Source organism: Oryctolagus cuniculus, chromosome 15 (genome assembly GCF_051225735.1).
Source record: "Oryctolagus cuniculus isolate XC-2025 breed Fujian yellow rabbit chromosome 15, ASM5122573v1, whole genome shotgun sequence".
NCBI classification, from domain to species: Eukaryota; Metazoa; Chordata; class Mammalia; order Lagomorpha; family Leporidae; genus Oryctolagus; species Oryctolagus cuniculus.
In genome coordinates this window covers 52,058,283-52,072,320 of record NC_142881.1, presented here as the reverse complement: position 1 = coordinate 52,072,320, position 14,038 = coordinate 52,058,283, and the positions used below count along the sequence as shown (strand labels likewise).

Genomic DNA, 14,038 nt, shown 5'->3' with positions numbered 1-14,038 from the left:
AAATAATCCTGCAATGAAACTGAGATTACTGGCTACAAAATTTAAAAACAATTTTTTAAAGATTTATTTATTTAAGAGATAGAGTTAGAGAGAGGGCGAGACAGAGAGAACCATCCACTAGTTCACTCCCCAGATGGCCACAATTGCCAGAGCTGAGCTGATCTGAAGCCAAAAGCCAGGAGTGGGCCCCTGCACCCACATGGAAGACCAGGAAGAAGCACCTGGTTCCTGGCTTTGGATGGGTACAGCTTCGGCCATTGCGGCCATCTGGGGAGTGAACCAGCGGATAGAAGACCTCTCTCTCTGTTTCCACCTCTCTGTAACTGTCTTTCAAATAAATAAAATAAATCTTAAAAAAAAGAGCAAAAACCTAGATATCTCCCTTGAGTTTTACAGAAAAGGATTAAAGTTTACAAGCCGATATAATCCAAAATATCTCATCAGTTTCTCTGGCCCTTTATGCATCCACCTTCCCCGATCCAGGCTTGAACCTTTCTGTAAGTCAAGTCTCCAACGTCTAAAGCTCAGAGGTGCTATATTTAGGAAGAAGTAACAGGCTAACGTGGGCTACCTGGTCTTTAATGTGAGCTCTGGACACTCTAACTCTGACATTCTCCTGAGAATGAGGAGTCACCTGTGGTGAGACTTAGGACATTGAAGCCTGAAATGACAGGCATATCTAAACAGTTGGGGTCAGACTGGAAACCAATAGTCTCTTTTTTAAAATAAAGATTTATGGGGCCAGTGCTGTGGCACAGTGGGTTAATGCCCTGGCCTAAAGCACCTGCAACCCATATGGGGGCCGGTTCAAGACTCGGCTGCTCCACTTCCGATCCAGCTCTCTGCTGTGGCCTGGGAAAGCAGTGGAAGATGGCCCAAGTCTTTGGGTCCCTAAACTTACATGGGAAACCTGGAAGAAGCTCCTGGCTCCTGGCTTCAGATCAGCACAGCTCCGGACGTTGTGGCCAATTGGAGAGTAAAGCAGCAGATGGAAGACCTCTCTCTCTCTCTCTCTGCCTCTCCTCTCTCTGTGTAACTCTGACTTTCAAATAAATACACCTTTTTTTTTAAAAAAGGTGTATTTATTTGCAAGTCAGACCAATAGTCTCTTTTTTTAAACAAATATTTTATTTGAAAGTCAGAGTTACACAGAGAGAGAAGGAAAGGCAGAGAGAGAGAGAGAGAGAGAGAGGTCTTCTGTCTGCTTGTTCACTCCCCAGATAGCCATAGTGTTCTGAACTGTGCCAATCTGAAGCCAGGAGCCTCCTCCAGGTCTTCCCACATTGGTACAGGGGCCCAAGGACTTGGGCCATCTTCTACTGCTTTCCCAGGCCACAGCGGAGAGCTGGATCGGAAATGCAGCAGCCAAGACTTGAACAGGTGCCCATATGGGATGTTGGCATTGCAGGTGGTGGCTTTACCCACTACACCATAGCATGGGCCTCGACCAGTAGTCTTAAATACATTGGCTGTAGACTTGATAGACTGTTTTCTACTCCTCGCTCATTTATGCAAGAAACGTATGGTATCTTTGTAAAAATCACAGCATAGTGGCACATACCATGTGATAGGGTAATCATATTCCAAACACAATCATCTAAATTCTCAGATTTAAACTAGCAATACAGAAGTTTCTGTCTCTAAATATGTAACAGCCAAAAAAGCAAGTTTTAAAAAATGTTTCCAGTGCAAATCATTCCAGAACTCAGGTGACCGAGGAGGAATGTCCATCAAGTGTTTCGTGTCATCAGTCCTTTGTTTATTCAGCAAATTGAGCACCTGTTAGGTGCTAGAAATTTAGTGGTAAATAGAGACAAGTCAGCTCTTTGTCTTCTGGGACCATGTTTTCAAAAATAAAATAAGAGGAGAATGACTAATAAGTAGAATATAATAATAAGTTAAGCCAGTAAATTTAATTAAGATAGAACACAGTGTTGAGTCCTTGGTGATACATACAAGGATCTGAGCTGGAGAGTGACAGAGTAGAAGGGTTCCTAATACGACACAGCTCCTTATACTTCATGGCGTCTCTTACTCTTGAACTTGCAGTGTTCAGTTGCTTCTCTTGCTTTTCTTTCCCTTCTCTCACTCACCCTCCCCCTTCTTCCTCCAGTGTCTTCATAAAATCTAAGTACAGACCTGATAGCCTTCACAAAAGTTAACTCAAAATATATTATAGACATCTATGTAAACTGCAACACTGCAAAACTTTTCAACCTATCAGAAGAGAAAATCCAGATGATCTAGGGTGTGGCAAAGACTTTTTTTAGAAATAAAACACAAAAGGCACAATCCAGTGAAAGAATTGATCCACTGGACTTCATTAAAAATTAAATGGTTCTGGCCAGTGCCGTGGCTCACTAGGCTAATCCTCCGCCTGAGGTGCTGGCACCCCAGGTTCTAGTCCCGGTCGGGGCGTTGGATTCTGTCCCAGTTGCTCCTCTTCCAGTCCAGCTCTCTGCTGTGGCCCAGGAGGGCAGTGGAGGATGGCCCAAGTGCTTGGTCCCTGCACCTGCATGGAAGACCAGGAGGAAGCACCTGGCTCCTGGCTTCGGATCGGCATAGCGCACCGGCCGTAGCGGCCATTTCGGGGGTGAACCAATGGAAGGAAGACCTTTCTCTCTGTCTCTCTCTCTCTGTCAAACTCTGTCAAAAAAAAATTTAAATGGTTCTGCTCTGCAAAAGATACTGTCAAGAACAGGGCTGGCATTGTGTCCTGTGAGTTCATTGTGAGTCACTGTGGCACAGGGAGTTAGACTGTTACTACTGTTACTTGCACTTCCAGCATCCCATATTGGAGCACCAGTTCAAGTCTCAGCTGTTCCACTTCTGATCCAGTTCCCTGCTAATGGACCTGGGAAAACGGAGAAAGATGACCCAAGTGCTTGGGCCCTTGCCATCTACATGGGAGACTCAGATGGAGTTCCAGGCTCCTGGCTCAGGCCTGGCCTACCCCCACTATTGCAGCCATTTGGGAAATTGAACTAGCAGATCTCTCTCTCTCTCTCTCTCTCTCTCTCTCTTTCTTTCTCTCTGTGTGTGTGTGGGGGGGGGGGTGGGTGTGTTTCCCTCTCTGTTACTCCACCTTCCAAATAGTTAAATCAATCTTAAAAAAAAAAAAAGCAAAAGGTACTATTAAGAGAATGAAATGATAAACCACAAACTGGGAGAAAATGCTTGCAGAAGGCATGTTTGATGAAGAACTGTCATCCAAAATGTACAAAGAACTATTAAATTCAAGAATAAGAAAACAAACTGCTTAAAAAATAAGCAAAGTCCTTAGCAGACACCTCACCAAAGAAACTAAACAGGTGGAATGAACAGATGAACAGATGGAAATGAACGGAAAACCTATGTCCACACAAAAACCTGAACACAGGCTTATTCACAACTGCCAAAACTTGAAAGCAACCAAGATGTCCTTCAGCAGGGGAACGGATAAATAAACTGTGGTTTGTCGAGGCAACAGAATATTACTTAATGCTAAAGAGAACTATCAAGCCATGAGAAGTTATTGAGGAATGTTAAATGCATATAACTAAGTGAAAGAAACCGATCTGAAAAGTCTGCACACTGTATGGTTCCTAACTGTTTGACAATCTGAAAAGGGAAAACTACAGAGTGAAAAGATCGGTGGCTCCCAGAGGCTGGGGGAAGCAGGAAGGATGAGTAGGTGGAGCCCACAGGCTTTTAGCCCACTGATACGAATCTATATGATGCAAGAACAATGGAAACATGTTGTTATGTCGATACACATTTGTCCACACCCATAGTGTGGACAATGCCAAGAGTGAACTCCAACGTCCTCTAGGGACTGCAGATTATCATGGTGTATCAATGTGGGTTCATCCATTGTGACAAATGGACCACCACTCCGGTGAGGGATGTTGACAATGGGCGAGGGACATGCATGTGTGTGGGAAGAAGGCAGATGGGAAATTACCATATATCCCACTCAATTTTGGTGTGAACCTGAAATTGCCCTAAAAAATAAAGTGCATGTCTAGAACTTGCTTTTAAAAAGAGGGTTGCAATCCTAATGTCAGGAACAGTAAGAATTCAGCCAAAAAAGCATGAAATTAGACCAAAAGGGAAAAATGAAGACACTTTAAAATGCCCCAAACTACAATTCATAATGAAGATAACGGCTATATATGTCAATGCACCAAACAGCACAGCAAAATATATTAGAAAATAAAATACAGTTAGAAGGGGTGTCACTGTGGTGTAGCAGGTAAAGCTGCCTCCTGCAATGCCGGCATCCCATATGAGTGCAGATTCAAGTCCTGTCTGCTCTCTGATCCATATTTCTGTTAGGGCCTGGAAAATGAATGGAAGATGGCCCAATTCCTTGTACGGCATGGGAGCTTGTACTGGCTCCTAGCTTCAGATTGGAGCACAGCTCTGGCTGTTGCCATTTGGGGAGTGAACCAATGAAAGGAAGACCTCTCCCTCTCCCCCTCCCCCTCCCTATCCCCATCCCCTCCCCATTCTCCCTCCCCCATGACTAAATCCTAGTGACTTTATAAGGACAGGGAGAGAGCCATCATGGCATGCACAAACATGCCACAGACACACACACACACACACACACACACACCGTGATGTGATACACCCCAATGGGGTGGGTGTGGGACGTGGCCAAAGCCCATGCCATGCTTATGAACTTTGAATCCCGAGAACCATACACCAAAACAAACCTCTTTTCTGTATCAAGTTAGTTTGTCTCAGGTAGTTTGCTATGGTAACAAAAGCCAACCAATAAACCTTGCTTTGACTCTTGCAGTAGCCTCCTTTCTTTTTTTTTTTTTTTTTTTTTTTTTTGGAGGTAGGGGGACAGGCAGAGTTAGTGAGAGAGTGACAGAGAGAAAGGTCTTTCTTATTCCGTTGGTTCACCCCGCAAATGGCTGCCACGGCCGGAGCACTGCGCGGATCCGAAGCCAGGAGCCAGGTGCTTCCTCCTGGTCTCCCATGCGGGTGCAGGGCCCAAGCACTTGGGCCATCCTCCACTGCCTTCCCAGGCCACAGCAGAGAGCTGGACTGAAAGAGGAGCAAGTGGGACAGAACTGGCACCCCAACTGGGACTAGAACCCAGAGTGCTGGCGCCGCAGGTAGAGGATTAGCCTAGTGAGCCATGGCGCCGGCTTTGCAGTAGCCTCCTAACTGGTCTTTGCCCCTATTATCAACTTTCACACACCAGCCAGTGTAATCTTTTAAAGTTACAAACCAGCTATATATTCTCCTGCTTCCTGTCCCATGGCTTCCTGTCACAATTCAAATCTAACTCCTCCCCATTCAGCCCCCAACCATGTCTGCTGCTGCTTCTCTCCAGCGCGCTGACTTTTGTTTTAGTGTATTGCCCTTCTTACAGCTGGTCCAAAACACTGGGCTTGTTCCAGCCATCCAGTGTTTGCACTCATCGCTCCCTGGGCCTGGAATGCCCTCCCCCGGCCCTTCAAAGGGCTGCTCCCTCCCTGCATTCCAGCGGTGATGAACGACCTCCCTGATGACACCAACTGCAAAAGCAGCCCCAGTACTCCCCAAGTCTTCTCCCTGCTTTGATGTCCCTCCTACAACATTCGGAGATCCCATTAGCAAATCATCTGTAAGCCAAGTTTAAATGCTACATTTCAGAGACAATCATTAGGTTAACCCTGTAATCAGGCCTTCTGCCTTTGGTCTGAAAAAGGCACATTTTTAAACTCACAGATAACTTGAGTTTTTAGAATGGCAAGAATCACATGAATTCATTCATTCAACAAATACCAAGTGAGTTTTTACTATGTGTTGAAAACTGTTTTGTGTATTGCAGATAAAATAAAAAAACAAAACTAGAAAAAAAAATCCTTGTCCTCACAAATCTTACATTCAAGTGAGGGGGTCAGACCACAGGCAAAACAAGCGAGTAAAATACACAGTTAAGGAGTGTTAAATAGCTGTAAGTGCTAGAGAGGGCAGGCACAGGTGAGCTTGGGAGGTGGGGCCCAGTTTTAAAGAGAAGACCTCACTAAGAATTTAAACTGAGATTGAAGGTGAAAGAGAGCCGTGGAGACTGCTGGGCTCTGCAGGCAGACAGCGCAGCATGGGCATCGGCGTCGAGGCAGGAATGTATCTGGTGTGCTCCTCTTAGAACAGGTATGCCAAGGCGGCTGAGAAAAGGAGCAAGAGGGAGAATGGTAAAAGATGACTTTGAGAGGGAAGGGACGAGAGGAGAGGGGCAAGATCCATCGAGGAGGCCGCTCAGGGGCAGGAGTTGGTTCATGGTGAGAACTTTGTCCTCTATTACAAGACCCCAACCACTCGGCACCCACAGGCGTGCACTGGGCTTTCCTTTCGTTGCCTTTCTGCTCCCTTTATGCGCTACTCCCTCCCTCCTCCTATTATTCTCTCACCTACAGGTTTCCTCTTTCTTTCCCTGAAGCTTCTGATTTTCCCTGAGAAAACCCCACCATAAAAGATGGAAGGCTCTCTGTGTAACTCTTTCAAATAAATAAACACATCTTTTTAAAAAAAAGATAGAGGGCCTGATTTGCAGAGTTTAAAGAAGACACTCAATTAGCACCATAAAAGAAACAAACTTCTTCCGTAGAACCAAGAGATACTAGTGTATACCAGTGAGTGTTTAGAAACACACACACACACACACACACACACACACATGCAGGTTTTAATTTCCGAGTTTCACCACACATGAAGGACTTAGGGCTCTGTCAACCAAAGCTTGTTGTGAGAATTCACTCAATGATCTTACGGTGCTACCTTGCCTGTTCCAGGTCCAATTCTCCCAGTCTGTTGCAGTTAGACTTCCTTCTGGCTCTTGGTTGCACCCAAGTATAAGCTTTCTATTCTTTGAACCCTGGATCTTTTTTTTTTTTCCCTCTGGCTGTTCAGTCTTAATTCGTCCTGATCGTTTTCTGCCTCACTGGCTCTTTACTGAGAAACCCTGCGTGTATTTAAGAGAATTGGGGAGGAAGCACCCTACCGGAGAGCGCTACAGAAGAGCCGCCTCCAAGTCCAGCTGAGTCGTGCTGACACGACCCACGTGCCCCTGCCCGGGGTCCACTGAGACCCTTTGCCAGCAGGGGCTGTGCGCGAGGTACTAAAGGATCAGAGTTCGGGCACCGAGAGCCTGCAACCATGCAGACCAGCCAAGACACCGTCTCACCTTGCATGGGTTATGTTTATTGGATCGCGCAAGCACTGGCCAGCTGCTTCTGGCCTCTCACAGTACCGTAAAGCAGCACCGCTGCAAAAGCACCTGGCGGAGACCCGGACCAACACAGCCGGGCTTCTTGTCACTGACCTATGGCAACGCCGGGGGCAGCTCTTCCAACTTCTAGTGCCCCTAAAACCAGCTGCCTGCTTATAGCAAATAGCAACACTTGGCTCGCACACACCTGTTGGCCTACTTCCCTCCTATTTGGTATGAATTTTCTTTCTCCCAGAGGGACAGGAGCCTACGATTTCTTCATCACTTGATACAAATGAACTCTTAAGTTGTCTGGTAAACCATGCACAGAAAGGTCAAAACCTGTGTCGTGGTTTACAGAAATAAAAGACAAAGTGGGGTATTTGGGACATTCACCCATAATTAGGAGAGGTCATGGGGGCAGCCCCTCCCCTCACACTTGGGGTGTTTTCATTCAACCAGCACTTCTGGCTCAGAGTGTTAATCATGCACCAGCCACTGATGGAAACACGAGTGTTTTTTTTTTTTAGCTGTATGTACAGTGGAGAGAGGGGGAGGGGAGGGAGAGGGGGAGAGAGAGAGGGAGGGGGAGAGAGAGAGGGAGAGGGAGAGAGAGAGAGAAAGAGAGGATATCCTGGGTTAGCCTGTAGCTAGCAGGCTGATCAAAAATTGCTTTCGTATCAGTGTGATGGAAGTGTAATGAAGAAAGGTTTTTTAAACGTGGCCTTTCCGAGGAAAGCAGCCGCCCAGTGAAGCCTGGCCCACAGTTACCAGAGGATCTACTGCTGGTGTCTGGGGCCATGTGGGTGGGTGTTAAAGAGCCCATATGGAATGATGTTCATTTCCTGCATTCCAGGCAAACAGCAGGTGCGCTGCCTTCAGACTGTTTGTAACAGGCAAATCAGCCAGAAAATCCAGAATCTGGCAGGCAAGCTAAGTCCACAGGAAAAGCGGAAGGGCCCTGGGAGAGAAACACTGATAGTCCTATGATGGGGCACTATTTGACAACATTAAGTGTATCTGTATTCATCGTTAACTCTAGTTCCTAATTGCTTTGTAGCCGTCATATCAAGAGACATAATTTCCTTGTTGCGGAGGAATTTTTGCCCCTACCATTGAAGTTGAGTGCTGAGCCTTACTGGTATAAGAGCAGTTCCTGCAAACAAGAAGATGAAGGAGAAAGCCTGACCCAATCAGCGCCTGGAAATCATGGACACAAGAACAGAGAAAGGGCAAGGAAGCAGGCTATCTCACTCATGAACTGACTTGGGCCTGGAGAGCAGAGAGTTGTTACTGACGTTGAATAAAAAGCCAAAACAGCAGGAGTTTGCAATCTTGGAATGAACCTCCACGCAACAGACTCTGCCAACCACTTGCCAGACATGCAGGAGGGATGGACTGACTGGAAGAAGAAGAGGCAGTGTCCTTTGCTCCCTGTGACCCATGTATGGGGTGCAAAGTATCCAGGGAGTTCCGGTGTGCCCTGGTGAGGGAATAGGGAGAAGCTTCAAAGTTGCAAAGGCCTGGGGCAGGGAGAAAGAAGCAGGCCTCCAAGGTCAGAACCTCCAATGATTGCAGGCAAAGTTAAGTCACCAGCTGGCAGCAGAAAATATTACTGTTAGTCAAAAGATCAAATGCAGGGCTGGGGCTGGCGCCGCGGCTCAATAGGCTAATCCTCCACCTTGCGGCGCTGGCACACCGGGTTCTAGTCCGGGTCGGGGCACTAGATTCTGTCCCGGTTGCCCCTCTTCCAGGCCAGCTCTCTGCTGTGGCCCGGGAGTGCAGTGGAGGATGGCCCAAGTGCTTGGGCCCTGCACCCCATGGGAGACCAGGAGAAGCACCTGGCTCCTGCCATCGAAGCACCTGGCTCCTGCCATCGGATCAGCGCGGTGTGCCAGCCACAGCGGCCATTGGAGGGTGAACCAACGGCAAAAGGAAGACCTTTCTCTCTGTCTCTCTCTCTCTCTCACTGTCCACTCTGCCTGTCAAAAAATTAAAAAACAAACAAACAAACAAATGCAGGGCTGGCACTGTGGCAAAGTGTGTAAAGCCACCGCTAGCAGTGCCAGCACCCCACATGGGTGCTTGTTTGAGACCCAGCTGCTTCACTTCTGATCCAGCTCTCTGCTATGGCCTAGGAAAGCAGTAGAAGATGGCCCAAGTCCTAGGGACCCTGCACCCATGTGGGAGACCCGGAGGAAGCTTCTGGCTCCTGGCTTCGGATCGGCGCAGCTCCGGCCATTTGCAGCCATTTGGGGAGTGAACCAGCTGATGGAAGACCTCTCTCTCTCCCTCTCTCTGCCTCTCCTTCTCTCTGTGTGTAACTCTGACTTTGAAATAAATAAATAAATCTTTAAAAGAAAATCAAGTGCAACTAGTTTTGCTGCAATGAGTGCCAGTGCAGAGACAACCCATTCATACCGTGGAAAAACAAATTTAGAAAGATAACAAGTATACTTCTGTTGCCAGGAGACATCGGCAGTTTTTAACTCATCCAGAAAAACCACTTGTGGCGAGATATGGTATGGGGTGGAGGGCAATAGCCCCATTATGAAGATTGACATTGGATTGACAAAGTATTTCCTTGAAAGTCTTTTAAAGACGGAATGTGACTTGTTTTCTTTCACCACTATGAGCCGCCCCCTGCTGTCCAATCTCTTATGAGAAAAATCTATTGCAAAGTCAACAGGCTGCATTTTCTTTGCACAACTCGAGGAATGTGTCATTTTGCTAGTCTGGTATAACAGTAAACACTCACTGAGTGTTAGCTACATGCCAGATACTGTACAGAATGTTCCATAAAACCTGATTTCATATGCTCCTTACTGTGAAAGAGATTTGCTACTTTTTTTCCTCATCTACTTCAAAGGCAGAGAGAGAGAAAGAACCTTCATCCACCCATTGGTTTACTTCCCCCAAATGCCCGCAACAGCAAGGTCTTGGCCAGACTAAATCCAGAAGCTCGGAATTCCATTCAGGTCATTTGGGTGGCAGGAGCCCAAGCACTTGACCCATCATCTGCTGCCTCCCAGGAAGCATTAGCAGGAAGATGGAACAGAAGCAGAGTAGTAGCTGGGGCTCAGCCCACCACATGAACATGGGATGTAGCGTCCCAAACTGCTGTTTAACCTGCAGCACCACAACACCTGCCCTAAGTTCCTACTATTCTTACCTTCCCTATACAGGGGAAGAAATGGAAGCACAATAAGACAAAGTAAATCTCTCAAGATTAATGAGTGTGAGGATTTGAACTCAAGCATTCTGACATAGAACCCGTCTTGCACACATTCTTGAAATCCTTCCTGCTGTCTACTATATATTTCACAGTTTCCTGCAAAGATCTCTATTACGTGATCAGAAAAAAAATTTCAAATCAGATTGTTTGATAATAAGAGGAGACTATCAGACGATATGGGGAATATGAACATATGAACCTATTTTATAAATTGTTGCTTTATCTTTATACATATAGGTTATCTGTAGTGATATCACCAAGAGATTGAGAATTATTGTCCCTGAGTAGCAGGTTTTGGAGTGACTTTTAAATTGTTCTTTATTATTTTCTGTTTAGTTACAATTTCTACGGTTTATTCTTTTCTATTTAATTATAATCTATAAGATTATGGGTTGATTTTATAAGCAGAGCAATAAAGGGAAGTTTGTATTTGTAGGGAGAGAGCTAGCTTTGCTGAATTAACAGATCAGAAAATCTCTGCAGCCTAGCACATGCAATTTTTTTTTTCCCTGCTGCAGGTCAGGCAACTTCCTTTTGAATGGTAATTAGGAAGTGCAGTCTACTTCTATTCCATAGTTCTACCATTTCAACCCTTGGTTTCTAGGGTCTCAGAGGTAGGGGATGAGAGAAAATGGAAAATTTACACTTGATGTTAAATGCCTCCTTGGGCTCAGAACCAGTTACATGATCCTAATCAGCCTTGAAGGGATGGGATGCATAGTGTCTGTCCCATGTGCCCCAGGAGAGAATGGGGTATACGTAAACACAAGCAAACTATCATGTCGAGATTTCCATTTAGAAGACCATAAGAAAGAAACATAGTTTCTAGATCCAGGCTACTTGGATCATATCTCAGCTTAGACACTATTGACCACATGACTTTGAGCAAGTTACTCAGCTTCACTACGTCTAAGTCTCCTCATCTTTCCAATATGGATACAGAGTTGTTAGGCAGATTAAATGACATGTTTACAAGTGCAGTTGGTTATTTGCAGAGTCAGCTATGATTACTCCTTCTATCCTTGTACACAGGTCCATTTGCAATGTCACCTTCCCACTCCCCCTATCAAAAAGTAGAATTTATTTCCTGGTCCCTGGATCTGGGTCGTTCCAGTGTTTTGCCTTAAGCAATGGAACACGATGGAAGTGATATATGAGACTTTCACGCCTAAGACACAAGCAGCCTTGTAACTCCTGCCCTTACCTCTTGGAATTCAGCCCTGAAACTCCCATATGAAGAAGCCTAACCCAGCCAACTTGAGGATGAAAGGCCACACGGCGGAACCACAAATCCCCAGTTGATGCCCTCTGGGCCAATCTGTTAATTGCTGCCACCAACTGACAGATGCAGGAGAGAGGACAGCAGAGCTCACAGACAATTTGCAGCAACATCCATGATCCAAGAAGGACATGAGGCCATCTAGCTGAGTCTAGCCCAAATTGCTGACTCACAGAACCAGAAGCAAATAGAAGGGCTGCTGTCTTAAACCACCAGGTTCAGCACAATGCCTGGTACAAAGGAATTACTTCACAAATGTCAAGTGGTGTGGATTACTAGCTTCATCTGCCTTAAAACTCAGGATATTTCCATATGGCAGACAGAGCAGAGGTTTCTGATCTCATTTCATAAGGGAGGAAATAAAGGACCAGAGATGGGACATGGTTTGCCTGACATCACACAGAGTCCTTAAGGAGTCAGAAGAGCACTGAACTTGCCCTTGTGAATCCTCCTAGGCAGCCCCTCTTCTATAAAAATAAATCCTGTCATGAACAGGAACAAGGAAGCACAGTGCAATATTTGCTCTTACAGGTTTCAAATTACTAATTTCCCATCAAAGTGCATAATCAGCCTCCCAGTGCCCAAGTCCTTCCTGTAAATGACCTTCAGTGCCTGCAAGGTCAAGTTTAACTTGTCAACTTGAGAAAGAATAGCTAAAGCAATAATTGATTTTTTTATGACAAGGAAAATAATTTCTTTTGGGGAGACATGGAAGAGATCTACTCTTTATAATTAAAACAAGGAGATTTTCAGAGTCTCCATGGGCCTGACTCAGCAGTGACTAAAATTCCCTGAGAATGATGCCCAGCACTATGGTGGAAGATCTCTTTAACCTATCTGTCATAAGTGTTTACAAGTTCCCACGTTGACCACTTCCACGCCAACTCCTGCAGACATTTTTAAAACCATGTATACATCTCAGTGAGTTTTACAGGTTCTTTCTGGTAGTTGGAAGATGAGTTTTATCCCTTTGCGCCAACAGAGACCCATTTCTTTTGCATGTAAACATTTCTAGTCTTTCTGCCCCTAAATAGAGTTACAAACAACTAATTTATCTCTCTCCTTCATTTCCTTATATGCAGTTCATAATCAAGTCCTGATGACTTTACCTTCCTACTCTACCCTGAGCACAGTACTGACTTAGCATATCTACTGCCATAGCCCCGAGTTTAAGTTATCAATGTCTCTTGCTTAAGATAGCACAGAAACTTTCTTTATTAAGGTTGTCCAGAGAAACAAAACCAAATGAGATAAGATAAAGATAGACACTTATATTTAGAGAAATACAAATATACATATACTCACGGTACACATAATTATATTTTGGCCAGTGATGGTCACCACATAAGATTATAATGGAACTGAAAAAATAACTGACTTGGTGATGTAGCCATGGTAACATTATTGTATATAACATTTCCATACATGCTGTTTTTTCTAACTAGTGAGAATGCTATGATGAAGGTCTTTGCAATTCTCTCATCTCTATGAATACGGTAAATGTGAATGCAAGATCACAGGGAGAGTTTTCAAAAAGCTTATTGATCACTCAGCAGGCTTCAGGAGAGACCGTGTATCGACTGCTGCCCGATCTAAGGTCACCAGAAACTGCCATGGCGCGCAGGGCAAGCACAGGCTGGTGTGCAGGAGCTGCTGAGACTCAAAGCTGCATTTCAGCCCTGACCTCAGCGCTGATTCACCAGGAAGCTGTTTGATTCCCTGAGGATCTTTCAGGAGGTCACAACCCGCTTACTGAGTCTTCCTTGACCTAAGAGACCCAGGCTGAAGATGAAACCAAAGGCAGCCAAGGAATTTAGTATTTTAGTCATGTTCTTTCACGTGTCCATATCTCTAAGGCAAGTTTACACAGAGGCGGGCATGAAATGGTTACACAAGAAAATCTCTGGGGCAGGTGTTGGGCTCAGCAGTTAAGACACAGCTCAGGACAACTGCATCCCATTCAGAGTGCCTGAGTTGGAGTCCTAGCTCACTCCAATCCAGCCTCTTGCTAACACACACTCTGGGGAGCAGCAGGGGTGGTTCAAGTACTTCAGTCCATGCAACCCATGTAGGAGACAGGGCTAGAGTTCAGGGGCTACTGGCTTCAGCCTGGCCCAGCCAAGCCTAATGTGGACATTTGGGAAGTGAGCCAGTTGATAAAAAAATAAAAAATAAAATCTCTCTCTCTCTCTCTCTCTCCCTCCCTCCCCCCCCTTCCCTCCCTCCCTCCTTCCCTCCCTGCCTCCTTCTCCCTCTCTCTCTCTCTTTTCTCCTTTCCTTCTGTCTCCCTCTCTCCCTCCCTCTCTCTCCCTCTCTCTCTCTTTCTCTCTCTCCC

General features: G+C 45.7%; 1 long non-coding RNA gene across 1 annotated transcript; it reads left to right on the top strand.

Annotated features, from left to right (window-relative positions):
• Nucleotides 1-5,978: 5,978 nt before the first annotated feature.
• LOC149121996 (uncharacterized) lies at nt 5,979-9,541 on the top strand. Its single transcript, XR_016222204.1, has 3 exons — nt 5,979-6,135; nt 8,250-8,675; nt 9,328-9,541. It is a non-coding gene; the product is annotated as an uncharacterized LOC149121996 (long non-coding RNA).
• The last annotated feature ends 4,497 nt before the right edge of the window (nt 9,542-14,038 follow it).